Below are 17096 nucleotides of genomic sequence, written 5' to 3'. Positions count from 1 at the left end.
GGATATATACTGTGTGTAGTATATTACTAGCTGTAGGATATGTACTGTGTGTAGTATATTACTAGCTGTAGGATATGCACTGTGTGTAGTATATTACTAGCTGTAGGATATGTACTGTGTGGTATGTTACTAGCTGTAGGATATGTACTGTGTGTAGTATATAACTAGCTGTAGGATATGTACTGTGTGTAGTATATTACTAGCTGTAGCTCATGTACTGTGTGTAGTATATAACTAGCTGTAGGATATGTACTGTGTGTAGTATATTACTAGCTGTAGGTTATGTACTGTGTGTAGTATATTACTAGCTGTAGGATATGCACTGTGTGTAGTATATTACTAGATGTAGGATATGTACTGTGTGGTATGTTACTAGCTGTAGGATATGTACTGTGTGTAGTATATAACTAGCTGTAAGATATGTACTGTGTGTAGTATATTACTAGCTGTAGCTCATGTACTGTGTGTAGTATATAACTAGCTGTAGGATATGTACTGTGTGTAGTATATTACTAGCTGTAGGTTATGTACTGTGTGTAGTATATTACTAGCTGTAGGATATGCACTGTGTGTAGTATATTACTAGCTGTAGGATATGTACTGTGTGGTATGTTACTAGCTGTAGGATATGCACTGTGTGTAGTATATTACTAGCTGTAGGATATGTACTGTGTGGTATGTTATTAGCTGTAGGATATGTACTGTGTGTAGTATATTACTAGCTGTAGGATATGTACTGTGTGTAGTATATTACTAGCTGTAGGGTATGTACTGTGTGTAGTATATTACTAGCTGTAGGATATGTACTGTGTGTAGTATATTACTAGCTGTAGGGTATGTACTGTGTGTAGTATATTACTAGCTGCAGGATATGTACTGTGTGTAGTATATTACTAGCTGTAGCTCATGTACTGTGTGTAGTATATTACTAGCTGTAGGTTATGTACTGTGTGTAGTATATTACTAGCTGTAGGGTATGTACTGTGTGTAGTATGTTACTAGCTGTAGGATATGTACTGTGTGTAGTATATTACTAGCTGTATGGTATGTACTGTGTGTAGTATATTACTAGATGTAGGATATGTACTGTGTGTAGTATATTACTAGCTGTAGGATATGTACTGTGTGGTATGTTACTAGCTATTGCTCCAGTCCCTGACAGCAAGCAGCTTGAATGGTAAACAGATCATTCATTCTCTGAGCTGAAATATCCTGCATGTCTATTGCTCCAGTCCCTGACAGCAAGCAGCTTGAATGGTAAACAGATCATTCATTCTCTGAGCTGAAATATCCTGCATGTCTATTGCTCCAGTCCCTGACAGCAAGCAGCTTGAATGGTAAACAGATCATTCATTCTCTGAGCTGAAATATCCTGCATGTCTATTGCTCCAGTCCCTGACAGCAAGCAGCTTGAATGGTAAACAGATCATTCATTCTCTGAGCTGAAATATCCTGCATGTCTATTGCTCCAGTCCCTGACAGCAAGCAGCTTGAATGGTAAACAGATCATTCATTCTCTGAGCTGAAATATCCTGCATGTCTATTGCTCCAGTCCCTGACAGCAAGCAGCTTGAATGGTAAACAGATCATTCATTCTCTGAGCTGAAATATCCTGCATGTCTATTGCTCCAGTCCCTGACAGCAAGCAGCTTGAATGGTAAACAGATCATTCATTCTCTGAGCTGAAATATCCTGCATGTCTATTGCTCCAGTCCCTGACAGCAAGCAGCTTGAATGGTAAACAGATCATTCATTCTCTGAGCTGAAATATCCTGCATGTCTATTGCTCCAGTCCCTGACAGCAAGCAGCTTGAATGGTAAACAGATCATTCATTCTCTGAGCTGAAATATCCTGCATGTCTATTGCTCCAGTCCCTGACAGCAAGCAGCTTGAATGGTATCTGAGTCATTCTATCTTCGGCATTGAATCCTGCATATATCTATATATGTTAGTCATCCTATTATGCATTTTTTGTGTTTATAGATATTTATTCTGACTTTGCATGTCCTTACTCAGAGAGATCACATAACTGTTTCAAAGTGGTCTATGATCCATGTAGACCTGGACATTTGTTTATCTGATCACTACATTTATTGTGTCCTGTTGTCTCAACTGAGTTTGATTGATTGCTAACGAGCTTTAACACAAAAAAAAAAAAAAAAAATAGGAAGATCTAAGGGCTAGCCTTCTATAAATGTAGACTTAGCTTGGGGAAGCATTCATGCAGGGGTGCATTCGTGCACTGTTATTCGTGTATTTTTTATTCAAAGTACTTTTTTTTCTAAGTACTCGGCAGTTATAACATGGCAGTTAGACAGGGCAGGAGACAGGTAAGACAATCTAAATCTATTCCCTATTCACTTGAAACAACACAAATACTCACCATATTTATCTGCATATTCTATATCCTGGCTGCTGCATTCACTCACATTCACCGCCCTTGCATTAACTCTCTACACTCCATCCATATCGGCCCCTCTGTCCTTGCCTCTCCTATGTATAGCACTCATGCTCTGTTCACATTGCTTAGCAGCGCAGATCCATTCAGTCCCACCATCCAACACAAGAGACGCTCTCACAAATCACTTAACCATCTGCTCACTCTTTCGATCCTCCTCCTCCTAGTTGCTGGAGACATCTCTCCAAACCCCGGCCCCCCATGTTATAGCCAGTCAAACCTCCCAATTGCTACACCCAGAAACCCCTCTAACCTTATTAATATTCCCTGCATGCCTTCTGTCTCTTTGAATTGTGCCCTTTGGAATTCTCGCTCTGTGTGTAATAAACTCTCCTTCATCCATGACTTCTTCCTTTCTAATTCTCTTAATCTCCTGGCTCTTACTGAAACCTGGATCCAGCAGTCAGACACCACCGCTGCTGCTGCTCTTTCATATGGTGCACTACACTTTTCTCATACCCCAAGATCGGACAACAGAGCAGGTGGAGGCGTTGGTCTGCTCCTTTCACCAAAATGTACTTTCCAAGTTATCCCCCAAGTACCCTCACTTGTCTTCCCTTCCTTTGAGGTCCATGTGGTCAGACTCTACGTCCCCTTCTCCATGCGAGTGGTGGTGGTGTATCGTCCTCCCGGCCCCTCTCATCAGTTCCTGGATCACTTTGCCACCTGGCTTCCACACTTTCTTTCCTGTGACACCCCCACCCTTATCATGGGTGATTTCAACATCCCTATTGCCTCTCCCCTCTCCCCATCTGCTTCTCACCTTTTGGCTCTAACCTCCTCTTTCGGCCTCTCGCAGCATACTAACTCGCCAACACATGAAGATGGAAACTCCCTTGACTTGGTCTTCTCCCGGCTTTGCTCAGTGGATGATTTCACAAACTCCCCTCTCCCACTCTCTGACCACCACCTTCTTTCATTCTCTATCAAGAACTGCCATCCCGCTCAGGTCACCCCCACTTTCCACACTTATAGAAACATACAGGCCATTAAGACCCAGGAACTTATGAAGAACTTGCAGTCCTCATTGGCCCCAATCTCCTCCATCTCATGTCCTGATTCTGCTCTGAAGCATTACAATGAAACCCTGCAAAGTGCCCTGGATGAAGCTGCTCCTCCTATACATAAAAGAACTCGGCACAGACGGCAACAACCGTGGCACACGCTGCAAACACGTTTCCTGCAGCGGTGCTCCAGGTGCGCAGAACGTCTGTGGAGAAAATATAATCTACCCGAAGATTTCATCCATTATAAGTTCATGCTAAAGACATACAATTCTGCCCTTCACCTCTCCAAACAAACCTACTTCAACACCCTCATCACCTCCCTGTCCAATAACCCTAAACGTCTCTTTGACACGTTCCAGTCCCTACTCAACCCAAGAGCGCAGGCCCCAACCACGGATCTCCGTGCTGACAATCTGGCCAATTACTTCAAAGAAAAAATTGACCATATTCGACAGGAAATCATCTCCCAATCTCTTCATACCATGCACTGTCCTCCCTCCCCCACTGCATCTAGTTCACTCTCTGACTTTGAACCAGTTACAGAAGAAGAAGTAAGCAGGCTCCTTGCATCTTCTCGCCCGACCACTTGCACCAGTGACCCCATTCCGTCACATTTCCTCCAGTCCCTTTCCCCGGCTGTCACCTCTCACCTAACAAAAATATTCAACCTTTCCCTCACTTCCGGTATTTTTCCCTCCTCATTTAAGCATGCCATCATACATCCATTACTTAAAAAACCATCCCTCGACCAAAACTGTGCCGCTAATTATAGACCTGTCTCTAATCTTCCCTTCATCTCTAAACTCCTCGAACGCCTGGTCCACTCCCGTCTTACCCGCTATCTCTCAGATAACTCTCTTCTCGACCCTCTTCAATCTGGTTTCCGCTCTTTACACTCTACTGAAACTGCCCTCACTAAAGTCTCTAATGACCTACTAACAGCTAAATCTAATGGTCACTACTCCATGCTAATTCTCTTGGATCTCTCTGCAGCATTTGATACTGTGGATCATCAGCTCCTCCTCACTATGCTCCGCTCCATCGGCCTCAAGGACACCGTTCTCTCCTGGTTCTCCTCCTATCTCTCTGACCGATCCTTCACTGTATGTTTCGCTGGTTCCTCCTCCTCTCACCTTCCCCTTACTGTTGGGGTTCCTCAAGGATCAGTCCTAGGCCCCCTCCTCTTCTCTTTGTATACTGCCCCTATTGGACAAACAATCAGTAGATTTGGCTTCCAGTACCATCTCTATGCTGACGACACCCAACTATACACTTCTTCTCCTGATCTCACGCCTGCCTTATTAGAAAACACCAGTGATTGTCTTACCGCTGTCTCTAGCATCATGTCCTCCCTCTATCTGAAACTAAACCTGTCAAAAACTGAACTCCTCGTGTTTTCTCCCTCTACTAACCTACCTTTGCCTGACATTGCCATCTCCGTTTGCGGTTCCACCATTACTCCAAAGCAACATGCCCGCTGCCTTGGGGTCATCCTTGATTCTGACCTTTCATTCACCCCCCACATCCGATCACTGGCTCGCTCTTCTTACCTGCATCTCAAAAACATTTCTAGAATTCGCCCTTTTCTTACTTTCGACTCTGCAAAAACTCTTACTGTTTCACTTATTCATTCTCGTCTGGACTATTGTAACTCTCTACTAATCGGCCTCCCTCTTACCAAACTCTCCCCGCTCCAATCTGTCCTGAATGCTGCTGCCAGGATCATATTCCTCACCAACCGTTACACCGATGCCTCTACCTTGTGCCAGTCATTACACTGGTTACCCATCCACTCAAGAATCCAGTACAAAACTACTACCCTCATCCACAAAGCACTCCATGGCTCAGCACCACCCTACATCTCCTCTCTGGTCTCAGTCTACCACCCTACCCGTGCCCTCCGCTCCGCTGATGACCTCAGGTTAGCATCCTCAATAATCAGAACCTCCCACTCCCGTCTCCAAGACTTTACACGTGCTGCGCCGATTCTTTGGAATGCACTACCTAGGATAATACGATTAATCCCCAATCCCCACAGTTTTAAGCGTGCCCTAAAAACTCATTTGTTCAGACTGGCCTACCGCCTCAATGCATTAACCTAACAATCCCTGTGTGGCCTATATTAAAAAAAAAATAAAAAAAAAAATTAATTAACTGGTTCATGCAGCTTTACATGAACACCCAAGCCTTACACTATGGCTGGTCCGAATAACTATAGCAATTGTTACCATCCACCTCTCGTGTCTCCCCTTTTCCTCATAGTATGTAAGCTTACGAGCAGGGCCCTCACTCCTCTTGGTATCTGTTTTGAACTGTATTTCTGTTATGCTGTAATGTCTATTGTATGTACAAGTCCCCTCTATAATTTGTAAAGCGCTGCGGAATATGTTGGCGCTATATAAATAAAAATTATTATTATTATTATTATAGCTGTAGGATATGTACTGTGTGTAGTATATAACTAGCTGTAGGATATGTACTGTGTGTAGTATATTACTAGCTGTAAGATATGTACTGTGTGTAGTATATTACTAGCTGTAGGGTATGTACTGTGTGTAGTATGTTACTAGCTGTATGATATGCACTGTGTAGTATATAACTAGCTGTAGGGTATGTACTGTGTGTAGTATATTACTAGCTGTAGGATATGCACTGTGTGTAGTATATTACTAGCTGTAGGATATGTACTGTGTGGTATGTTACTAGCTGTAGGATATGCACTGTGTGTAGTATATTACTAGCTGTAGGATATGTACTGTGTGGTATGTTACTAGCTGTAGGATATGTACTGTGTGTAGTATATTACTAGTTGTAGAATATGTACTGTGTGTAGTATATTACTAGCTGTAGGGTATGTACTGTGTGTAGTATATTACTAGCTGTAGGATATGTACTGTGTGTAGTATATTACTAGCTGTAAGGTATGTACTGTGTGTAGTATATTACTAGCTGCAGGATATGTAATGTGTGTAGTATATTACTAGCTGTAGCTCATGTACTGTGTGTAGTATATAACTAGCTGTAGGATATGTACTGTGTGTAGTATATTACTAGCTGTAGGTTATGTACTGTGTGTAGTATATTACTAGCTGTAGGGTATGTACTGTGTGTAGTATGTTACTAGCTGTAGGATATGTACTGTGTGTGATATGTTACTAGCTGTAGGATATGTACTGTGTGTAGTATATAACTAGCTGTAGGATATGTACTGTGTGTAGTAAATTACTAGCTGTAAGATATGTACTGTGTGTAGTATATTACTAGCTGTATGGTATGTACTGTGTGTAGTATATTACTAGCTGTAGGATATGTACTGTGTGTAGTATGTTACTAGCTGTAGGATATGTACTGTGTGTAGTATGTTACTAGCTGTATGATATGTACTGTGTTTAGTATATAACTAGCTGTAGGGTATGTACTGTGTGTAGTATATTACTAGCTGTAGGATATGTACTGTGTGTAGTATATTACTAGCTGTAGGATATGTACTGTGTGTAGTATATAACTAGCTGTAGGTTATGTACTGTGTGTAGTATATTACTAGCTGTAGGTTATGTACTGTGTGTAGTATATTACTAGCTGTACGTTGTTACTTATGACTTTTGTGTTTGAAACTGTTAAACTGTAAAGCGCTGCAGAATATGTTGGCGCTATATAAATAAAGATTATTATTATTATTATGTACTGTATGTAGTATACTACTAGCTGTAGATTATGTACAGTGTTTTGTATATTACTAGCTGTATTTCATGTGCTCTGTGTAGTATATTACTAGCTCCCATCCCTTGTAGATTGTGAGCCTTCGCAGGCAGGGTCCTCATTCCTCCTGTATCAGTTATGACTTGTATTGTTTAAGATTATTGTACTTGTTTTTATTATGTACACCCCTCCTCACATGTAAAGCGCCATGGAATAAATGGCGCTATAACAATAAATAATAATAATAATAGCTGTATTTCATGTACTGTGTGTAGTCTATAACTAGCTGTATTTCATGTACTGTGTGTAGTATTTTAGTAGCTGTAGGTTTTGTACCGTGTGTAGTATACTATTAGCTGTCAGTTATGTCCCGTTTCTAGCATAATACATCTGTATACTATGTGATATCTTACTAACTGTAGTATATGTATTATATTATATACGTGTATGTCTGTAGTTTGTAGATGTGCAGCATATTACTTGTTGCACGGACTTCTACTGTGTATATTACTATGTCTAGGATGAAAGAGTAACAAAAAGCGACTCTGGTGGGACTCGAACCCACAACCTTTGAATCACTGCACCAGCTAGAAGTCCAATGCGCTATCCATTGCGCCACAGAGCCTGTCACATGAATTTTCCCTGGCCTGGTCTTCAAGAAGTGAGCTGGGCCTGCCCAAGGGTGGAGCATGGGTGGAGTAAGGGTGGAGGTGTTTCCTCCTCTCCTCTCCCTCCTCTTGTCTAGGTTGTTAGAGTTTCTCAGAGCCCTGAACCCTCCTCCCAGAGTCCTGCTCATGTTCTCTATGGTGAGGCTCCAGTTACTTGTTGCTGAGGCCCCAGTGGAGATAGTCAGAGAAGTTCTCTGGAGAGGGCTGAGCACTAACTTGTCCCACAGAGCAGACCTTCTCCTATTTCTTCTACTGGGTCTCTCCATACCAAGAAGATATGTGGGCCTCACCCTTTGTAGTAGAAGTCCAAATGAAAAATATCTCTCAATTTTCCTTTTTTGTTTCCTCACATAAGTATAACATTACAACAAGCACAAAGTGAAAAGATTACGGCAGTAACTACATAGTAACATAGTAACATAGTAACATAGTTAGTAAGGCCGAAAAAAGACATTTGTCCATCCAGTTCAGCCTATATTCCATCATAATAAATACCCAGATCTACGTCCTTCTACAGAACCTAATAATTGTATGATACAATATTGTTCTGCTCCAGGAAGACATCCAGGCCTCTCTTGAACCCCTCGACTGAGTTCGCCATCACCACCTCCTCAGGCAAGCAATTCCAGATTCTCACTGCCCTAACAGTAAAGAATCCTCTTCTATGTTGGTGGAAAAACCTTCTCTCCTCCAGACGCAAAGAATAATTCTCAAGACGAAAAAAAAAATTTCTGCATATGATTACTTTTATGAAAATCTAGAGGGCGCTTCACAGTTTGAGAAGCCCTGTTATTGAGAATGCAGGGGGACATAGAGGGGACTATAGACTTGTCCCTATGTGTCCTATGTGCCGAGGACGGTATGAGGGATCATGGCTAGAGTATGAGAAAGGAGCATACCTTCCACCACCTCGGTCAAATCCCCATGTGACTACCTGGGGTTGTCTAGTCAAAAGAAAGGTTCCCGGTAACCAGTTCAAGCACCTGTGAAGCCTTTCTTTTTGCCCAGAAAAACCGTTTAACAAACACTTTTAACTGCTTCATCATTTACCAAGATTTTCACGTGAGCTGCCTCGGGGTAACCTTGGATCCTGTCCTTCAAAGCTCACACTCAAACCCTTACCACCTCCTGAAGCCTCCATCTCAATAACATTTCTCAAATATTCTCTGTTCTCAACAGGGCCATGAGTATATATAGGCCTACACCTAAGGGCCAAGAGTATATATAGGCCTACACCTGATGGCCAAGAGTATATATAGGCCTACACCTGAGGGCCAAGAGTATATATAGGCCTACACCTGAGGGCCAAGAGTATATAGGCCTACACCTGAGGGCCAATAGTATATATAGGCCTACACCTGAGGGCCAAGAGTATATATAGGCCTACACCTGAGGGCCAAGAGTATAAATAGGCCTACACCTGAGGGCCAAGAGTATATAGGCCTACACCTGAGGGCCAAGAGTATATATAGGCCTAAACCTGAGGGCTAAGAGTATATAGGCCTACACCTGAGAGCCAAGAGTATATATAGGCCTACACCTGAGGGCCAAGAGTATATATAGGCCTAAACCTGAGGGCCAAGAGTATATATAGGCCTAAACCTGAGGGCCAAGAGTATATATAGGCCTACACCTGAGGGCCAAGAGTATATATAGGCCTACACCTGAGGGCCAAGAGTATATAGGCCTACACCTGAGGGCCAAGAGTATATAGGCCTACACCTGAGGGCCAAGAGTATATATAGGCCTACACTTGAGGGCCAAGAGTATATATAGGCCTAAACCTGAGTGCCAAGAGTATATATAGGCCTACACCTGAGGGCCAAGAGTATATATAGGCCTAAACCTGAGGGCCAAGAGTATATATAGGCCTAAACCTGAGGGCCAAGAGTATATATAGGCCTACACCTGAGGGCCAAGAGTATATATAGGCCTACACCTGAGGGCCAAGAGTATATATTGGCCTACACCTGAGGGCCATGAGTATATATAGGCCTACACCTGAGGGCCATGAGTATATATAGGCCTACACCTGAGGGCCAAGAGTATATATAGGCCTACACCTGAGGGCCAAGAGTATATATTGGCCTACACCTGAGGGCCATGAGTATATATAGGCCTACACCTGAGGGCCATGAGTATATATTGGCCTACACCTGAGGGCCATGAGTATATATAGGCCTACACCTGAGGGCCATGAGTATATATAGGCCTACACCTGAGGGCCAAGAGTATATATAGGCCTACACCTGAGGGCCATGAGTATATATAGGCCTACACCTGAGGGCCAAGAGTATATATAGGCCTACACCTGAGGGCCAAGAATATATATTGGCCTACACCTGAGGGCCAAGAGTATATATAGGCCTACACCTGAGGGCCAAGAGTATATATAGGCCTACAACTGAGGGCCAAGAGTATATATTGGCCTACACCGGAGGGCCAAGAGTATATATAGGCCTACACCTGAGGGCCAAGAGTATATATTGGCCTACACCTGAGGGCCAAGAGTATATATAGGCCTACACCTGAGGGCCAAGAGAATATATAGGCCTACACCTGAGGGCCAAGAGTATATATAGGCCTACATCTGAGGGCCAAGAGTATATATAGGCCTACAACTGAGGGCCAAGAGTATATATTGGCCTACACCGGAGGGCCAAGAGTATATATAGGCCTACACCTGAGGGCCAAGAGTATATATTGGCCTACACCTGAGGGCCAAGAGTATATATAGGCCTACACCTGAGGGCCAAGAGAATATATAGGCCTACACCTGAGGGCCAAGAGTATATATAGGCCTACATCTGAGGGCCAAGAGTATATATAGGCCTACTCCTGAGGGCCAAGAGTGTATATAGGCCTACATCTGAGGGCCAAGAGTATATATAGGCCTACCCCTGAGGGCCAAGAGTGTATATAGTCCTACATCTGAGGGCCAAGAGTATATATAGGCCTACACCTGAGGGCCAAGAGTTTATATAGGCCTACACCTGAGGGCCAAGAGTATATATGAGCCTACACCTGAGGGCCAAGAGTATATATGAGCCTACACCTGAGGGCCAAGAGTATATATAGGCCTACACCTGACGGGCAAGAGTATATATTGGCCTACACCTGAGGGCCAAGAGTATATATAGGCCTACACCTGAGGGCCAAGAGTATATATAGACTTACACCTGAGGGCCAAGAGTATATATAGGCCTACATCTGAGGGCCAAGAGTATATATAGGCCTATCCCTGAGGGCCAAGAGTGTATATAGGCCTACACCTGAGGGCCAAGAGTATATATAGGCCTACACCTGAGGGCCAAGAGTATATATTGGCCTACACCTGAGGGCCAAGAGTATATATAGGCCTACACCTGAGGGCCAAGAGTATATATAGGCCTACACCTGAGGGCCAAGAGTATATATAGGCCTACATCTGAGGGCCAAGAGTATATATAGGCCTACCCCTGAGGGCCAAGAGTGTATATAGGCCTACATCTGATGGCCAAGAGTATATATAGGCCTACACCTGAGGGCCAAGAGTATATATAGGCCTACATCTGAGGGCCAAGAGTATATATAGGCCTACACCTGAGGGCCAAGAGTATATATAGGCCTACATCTGAGGGCCAAGAGTATATATAGGCCTACACCTGAGGGCCAAGAGTGTATATAGGCCTACATCTGAGGGCCAAGAGTATATATAGGCCTACACCTGAGGGCCAAGAGTATATATAGGCCTACCCCTGAGGGCCAAGAGTGTATATAGGCCTACACCTGAGGGCCAAGAGTATATATAGGCCTACACCTGAGGGCCAAGAGTATATATAGGCCTACATCTGAGGGCCAAGAGTATATATAGGCCTACACCTGATGGCCAAGAGTATATATAGGCCTACATCTGAGGGCCAAGAGTATATATAGGCCTATACCTGAGGGCCAAGCGTTTATATAGGCCTACACCTGAGGGCCAATAGTATATATGAGCCTACACCTGAGGGCCAAGAGTATATATAAGCCTACACCTGAGGGCCAAGAGTATATATAGGCCTACACCTGAGGGCCAAGAGTATATATAGGCCTACACCTGAGGGCCAAGAGTATACAATATATAGGCCTACATCTGAGGGCCAAGAGTATATATAGGCCTACATCTGAGGGCCAAGAGTATATATAGGCCTACATCTGAGGGCCAAGAGTATATATAGGCCTATACCTGAGGGCCAAGCGTTTATATAGGCCTACACCTGAGGGCCAATAGTATATATGAGCCTACACCTGAGGGCCAAGAGTATATATAAGCCTACACCTGAGGGCCAAGAGTATATATAGGCCTACACCTGAGGGCCAAGAGTATATATAGGCCTACACCTGAGGGCCAAGAGTATATATAGGCCTACATCTAAGGGCCAAGAGTATATATAGGCCTACACCTGAGGGCCAAGAGTATATATAGGCCTACATCTGAGGGCCAAGAATATATATAGGCCTACACCTGAGGGCCAAGAGTATATATAGGCCTACATCTGAGGGCCAAGAGTATATAGGCCTACACCTGAGGGCCAAGAGTATATATAGGCCTACACCTGAGGGCCAAGAGTATATATAGGCCTACACCTGAGGGCCAAGAGTATATAGGCCTACACCTGAGGGCCAAGAGTATATATAGGCCTACACCTGAGGGCCAAGAGTATATATAGGCCTACACCTGAGGGCCAAGAGTATAAATAGGCCTACACCTGAGGGCCAAGAGCATATAGGCCTACACCTGAGGGCCAAGAGTATATATAGGCCTACACCTGAGGGCCAAGAGTATATACAGGCCTACACCTGAGGGCCAAGAGTATATATAGGCCTACACCTGAGGGCCAAGAGTATATAGGCCTACACCTGAGGGCCAAGAGTATATATAGTCCTACACCTGAGGGCCAAGAGTATATATAGGCCTACACCTGAGGGCCAAGAGTATATATTGGCCTACACCTGAGGGCTAAGAGTATATAGGCCTACACCTGAGAGCCAAGAGTATATATAGGCCTACACCTGAGGGCCAAGAGTATATATAGGCCTAAACCTGAGGGCCAAGAGTATATATAGGCCTACACCTGAGGGCCAAGAGTATATATAGGCCTACACCTGAGGGCCAAGAGTATATATAGGCCTACACCTGAGGGCCAAGAGTATATATAGGCCTACACCTGAGGGCTAAGAGTATATATAGTCCTACACCTGAGGGCCAAGAGTATATATAGGCCTACACCTGAGGGCCAAGAGTATATATTGGCATACACCTGAGGGCTAAGAGTATATAGGCCTACACCTGAGAGCCAAGAGTATATATAGGCCTACACCTGAGGGCCAAGAGTATATATAGGCCTAAACCTGAGGGCCAAGAGTATATATAGGCCTACACCTGAGGGCCAAGAGTATATAGGCCTACACCTGAGGGCCAAGAGTATATATAGGCCTACACCTGAGGGCCAAGAGTATATATAGGCCTACACCTGAGGGCCAAGAGTATATATAGGCCTACACCTGAGGGCCAAGAGTATATATAGTCCTACACCTGAGGGCCAAGAGTATATATAGGCCTACACCTGAGGGCCAAGAGTATATATAGGCCTACACCTGAGGGCCAAGAGTATATATAGGCCTACACCTGAGGGCCAAGAGCATATAGGCCTACACCTGAGGGCCAAGAGTATACAGTGGGGCAAAAAAGTATTTAGTCAGTCAGCAATAGTGTAAGTTCCACCACTTAAAAAGATGAGAGGCGTCTGTAATTTACATCATAGGTAGACCTCAACTATGGGAGACAAACTGAGAAAAAAAAATCCAGAAAATCACATTGTCTGTTTTTTTAACATTTTATTTGCATATTATGGTGGAAAATAAGTATTTGGTCAGAAACAAAATTTCATCTCAATACTTTGTAATATATCCTTTGTTGGCAATGACAGAGGTCAAACGTTTTCTGTAAGTCCTCACAAGGTTGCCACACACTGTTGTTGGTATGTTGGCCCATTCCTCCATGCAGATCTCCTCTAGAGCAGTGATGTTTTTGGCTTTTCGCTTGGCAACACGGACTTTCAACTCCCTCCAAAGGTTTTCTATAGGGTTGAGATCTGGAGACTGGCTAGGCCACTCCAGGACCTTGAAATGCTTCTTACGAAGCCACTCCTTCGTTGCCCTGGCGGTGTGCTTTGGATCATTGTCATGTTGAAAGACCCAGCCACGTTTCATCTTCAATGCCCTTGCTGATGGAAGGAGGTTTGCACTCAAAATCTCACGATACATGGCCCCATTCATTCTTTCATGTACCCGGATCAGTTGTCCTGGCCCCTTTGCAGAGAAACAGCCCCAAAGCATGATGTTTCCACCACCATGCTTTACAGTAGGTATGGTGTTTGATGGATGCAACTCAGTATTCTTTTTCCTCCAAACACGACAAGTTGTGTTTCTACCAAACAGTTCCAGTTTGGTTTCATCAGACCATAGGACATTCTCCCAAAACTCCTCTGGATCATTCAAATGCTCTCTAGCAAACTTCAGACGGGCCCGGACATGTACTGGCTTAAGCAGTGGGACACGTCTGGCACTGCAGGATCTGAGTCCATGGTGGCGTAGTGTGTTACTTATGGTAGGCCTTGTTACATTGGTCCCAGCTCTCTGCAGTTCATTCACTAGGTCCCCCCGCGTGGTTCTGGGATTTTTGCCCACCGTTCTTGTGATCATTCTGACCCCACGGGGTGGGATTTTGCGCGGAGCCCCAGATCGAGGGAGATTATCAGTGGTCTTGTATGTCTTCCATTTTCTAATTATTGCTCCCACTGTTGATTTCTTCACTCCAAGCTGGTTGGCTATTGCAGATTCAGTCTTCCCAGCCTGGTGCAGGGCTACAATTTTGTTTCTGGTGTCCTTTGACAGCTCTTTGGTCTTCACAATAGTGGAGTTTGGTGTTAGACTGTTTGAGGGTGTGCACAGGTGTCTTTTTATACTGATAACAAGTTTAAACAGGTGCCATTACTACAGGTAATGAGTGGAGGAAAGAGGAGACTCTTAAAGAAGAAGTTACAGGTCTGTGAGAGCCAGAAATCTTGATTGTTTGTTTCTGACCAAATACTTATTTTCCACGATAATATGCAAATAAAATGTTAAAAAAACAGACAATGTGATTTTCTGGATTTTTTTTTCTCAGTTTGTCTCCCATAGTTGAGGTCTACCTATGATGTAAATTACAGACGCCTCTCATCTTTTTAAGTGGTGGAACTTGCACTATTGCTGACTGACTAAATACTTTTTTGCCCCACTGTATATAGGCCTACACCTTAGGGCCAAGAGTATACAATATATAGGCCTACACCTGAGGGCCAAGAGTATATATAGGCCTAAACCTGAGGGCCAAGAGTATATATAGGCCTACACCTGAGGGCCAAGAGTATATATAGGCCTACACCTGAGGGCCAAGAGTATATATAGGCCTACACCTGAGGGCCAAGAGTATATATAGGCCTACATCTAAGGGCCAAGAGTATATATAGGCCTACACCTGAGGGCCAAGAGTATATATAGGCCTACATCTGAGGGCCAAGAGTATATATAGGCCTACACCTGAGGGCCAAGAGTATATATAGGCCTACATCTGAGGGCCAAGAGTATATAGGCCTACACCTGAGGGCCAAGAGTATATATAGGCCTACACCTGAGGGCCAAGAGTATATATAGGCCTACACCTGAGGGCCAAGAGTATATATAGGCCTACATCTGAGGGCCAAGAGTATATAGGCCTACACCTGAGGGCCAAGAGTATATATAGGCCTACACCTGAGGGCCAAGAGTATATATAGGCCTACACCTGAGGGCCAAGAGTATATAGGCCTACACCTGAGGGCCAAGAGTATATATAGGCCTACACCTGAGGGCCAAGAGTATATATAGGCCTACACCTGAGGGCCAAGAGTATAAATAGGCCTACACCTGAGGGCCAAGAGTATATAGGCCTACACCTGAGGGCCAAGAGTATATATAGGCCTACACCTGAGGGCCAAGAGTATATATAGGCCTACATCTGAGGGCCAAGAGTATATATAGGCCTACACCTGAGGGCCAAGAGTATATATAGGCCTAAACCTGAGGGCCAAGAGTATATATAGGCCTACACCTGAGGGCCAAGAGTATATAGGCCTACACCTGAGGGCCAAGAGTATATATAGGCCTACACCTGAGGGCCAAGAGTATATATAGGCCTACACCTGAGGGCCAAGAGTATATATAGGCCTACACCTGAGGGCCAAGAGTATATATAGGCCTACACCTGAGGGCCAAGAGTATATATAGGCCTACACCTGAGGGCCAAGAGTATATATAGGCCTACACCTGAGGACCAAGAGTATATAGGCCTACACCTGAGGGCCAAGAGTATATATAGGCCTACACCTGAGGGCCAAGAGTATATATAGGCCTACACCTGAGGGCCAAGAGTATATATAGGCCTACACCTGAGGGCCAAGAGTATATATAGTCCTACACCTGAGGGTCAAGAGTATATATAGGCCTACACCTGAGGGCCAAGAGTATATATTGGCCTACACCTGAGGGCTAAGAGTATATAGGCCTACACCTGAGAGCCAAGAGTATATATAGGCCTACACCTGAGGGCCAAGAGTATATATAGGCCTAAACCTGAGGGCCAAGAGTATATATAGGCCTACCACTGAGGGCCAAGAGTATATATAGGCCTACATCTGAGGGCCAAGAGTATATATAGGCCTACACCTGAGGGCCAAGAGTATATATAGGCCTACACCTGAGGGCCAAGAGTATATATTGGCCTACACCTGAGGGCTAAGAGTATATAGGCCTACACCTGAGAGCCAAGAGTATATATAGGCCTACACCTGAGGGCCAAGAGTATATATAGGCCTAAACCTGAGGGCCAAGAGTATATATAGGCCTACACCTGAGGGCCAAGAGTATATATAGGCCTACATCTGAGGGCCAAGAGTATATATAGGCCTACACCTGAGGGCCAAGAGTATATATAGGCCTACATCTGAGGGCCAAGAGTATATATAGGCCTACACCTGAGGGCCAAGAGTATATATAGGCCTACATCTGAGGGCCAAGAGTATATATAGGCCTACACCTGAGGGCCAAGAGTATATATAGGCCTACACCTGAGGGCCAAGAGTATATAGACCTACACCTGAGGGCCAAGAGTATATATAGGCCTACACCTGAGGGCCAAGAGTATATATAAGCCTACACCTGAG

The 17096-nt window shown here is 44.3% G+C and overlaps 1 non-coding gene across 1 annotated transcript; it reads right to left on the bottom strand.

The window, feature by feature from the left end:
- Positions 1–7705: 7705 nt before the first annotated feature.
- TRNAR-UCU (transfer RNA arginine (anticodon UCU)) lies at positions 7706–7790 on the bottom strand. Its single transcript is given in 2 exon segments — positions 7706–7741; positions 7754–7790. It is a non-coding gene; the product is annotated as a tRNA-Arg (tRNA).
- Positions 7791–17096: the final 9306 nt, after the last annotated feature.

This window comes from Ranitomeya imitator, chromosome 4 (genome assembly GCF_032444005.1).
Source record: "Ranitomeya imitator isolate aRanImi1 chromosome 4, aRanImi1.pri, whole genome shotgun sequence".
NCBI lineage: Eukaryota > Metazoa > Chordata > Amphibia > Anura > Dendrobatidae > Ranitomeya > Ranitomeya imitator.
This window is presented reverse-complemented; position numbering and strand designations above follow the sequence as displayed.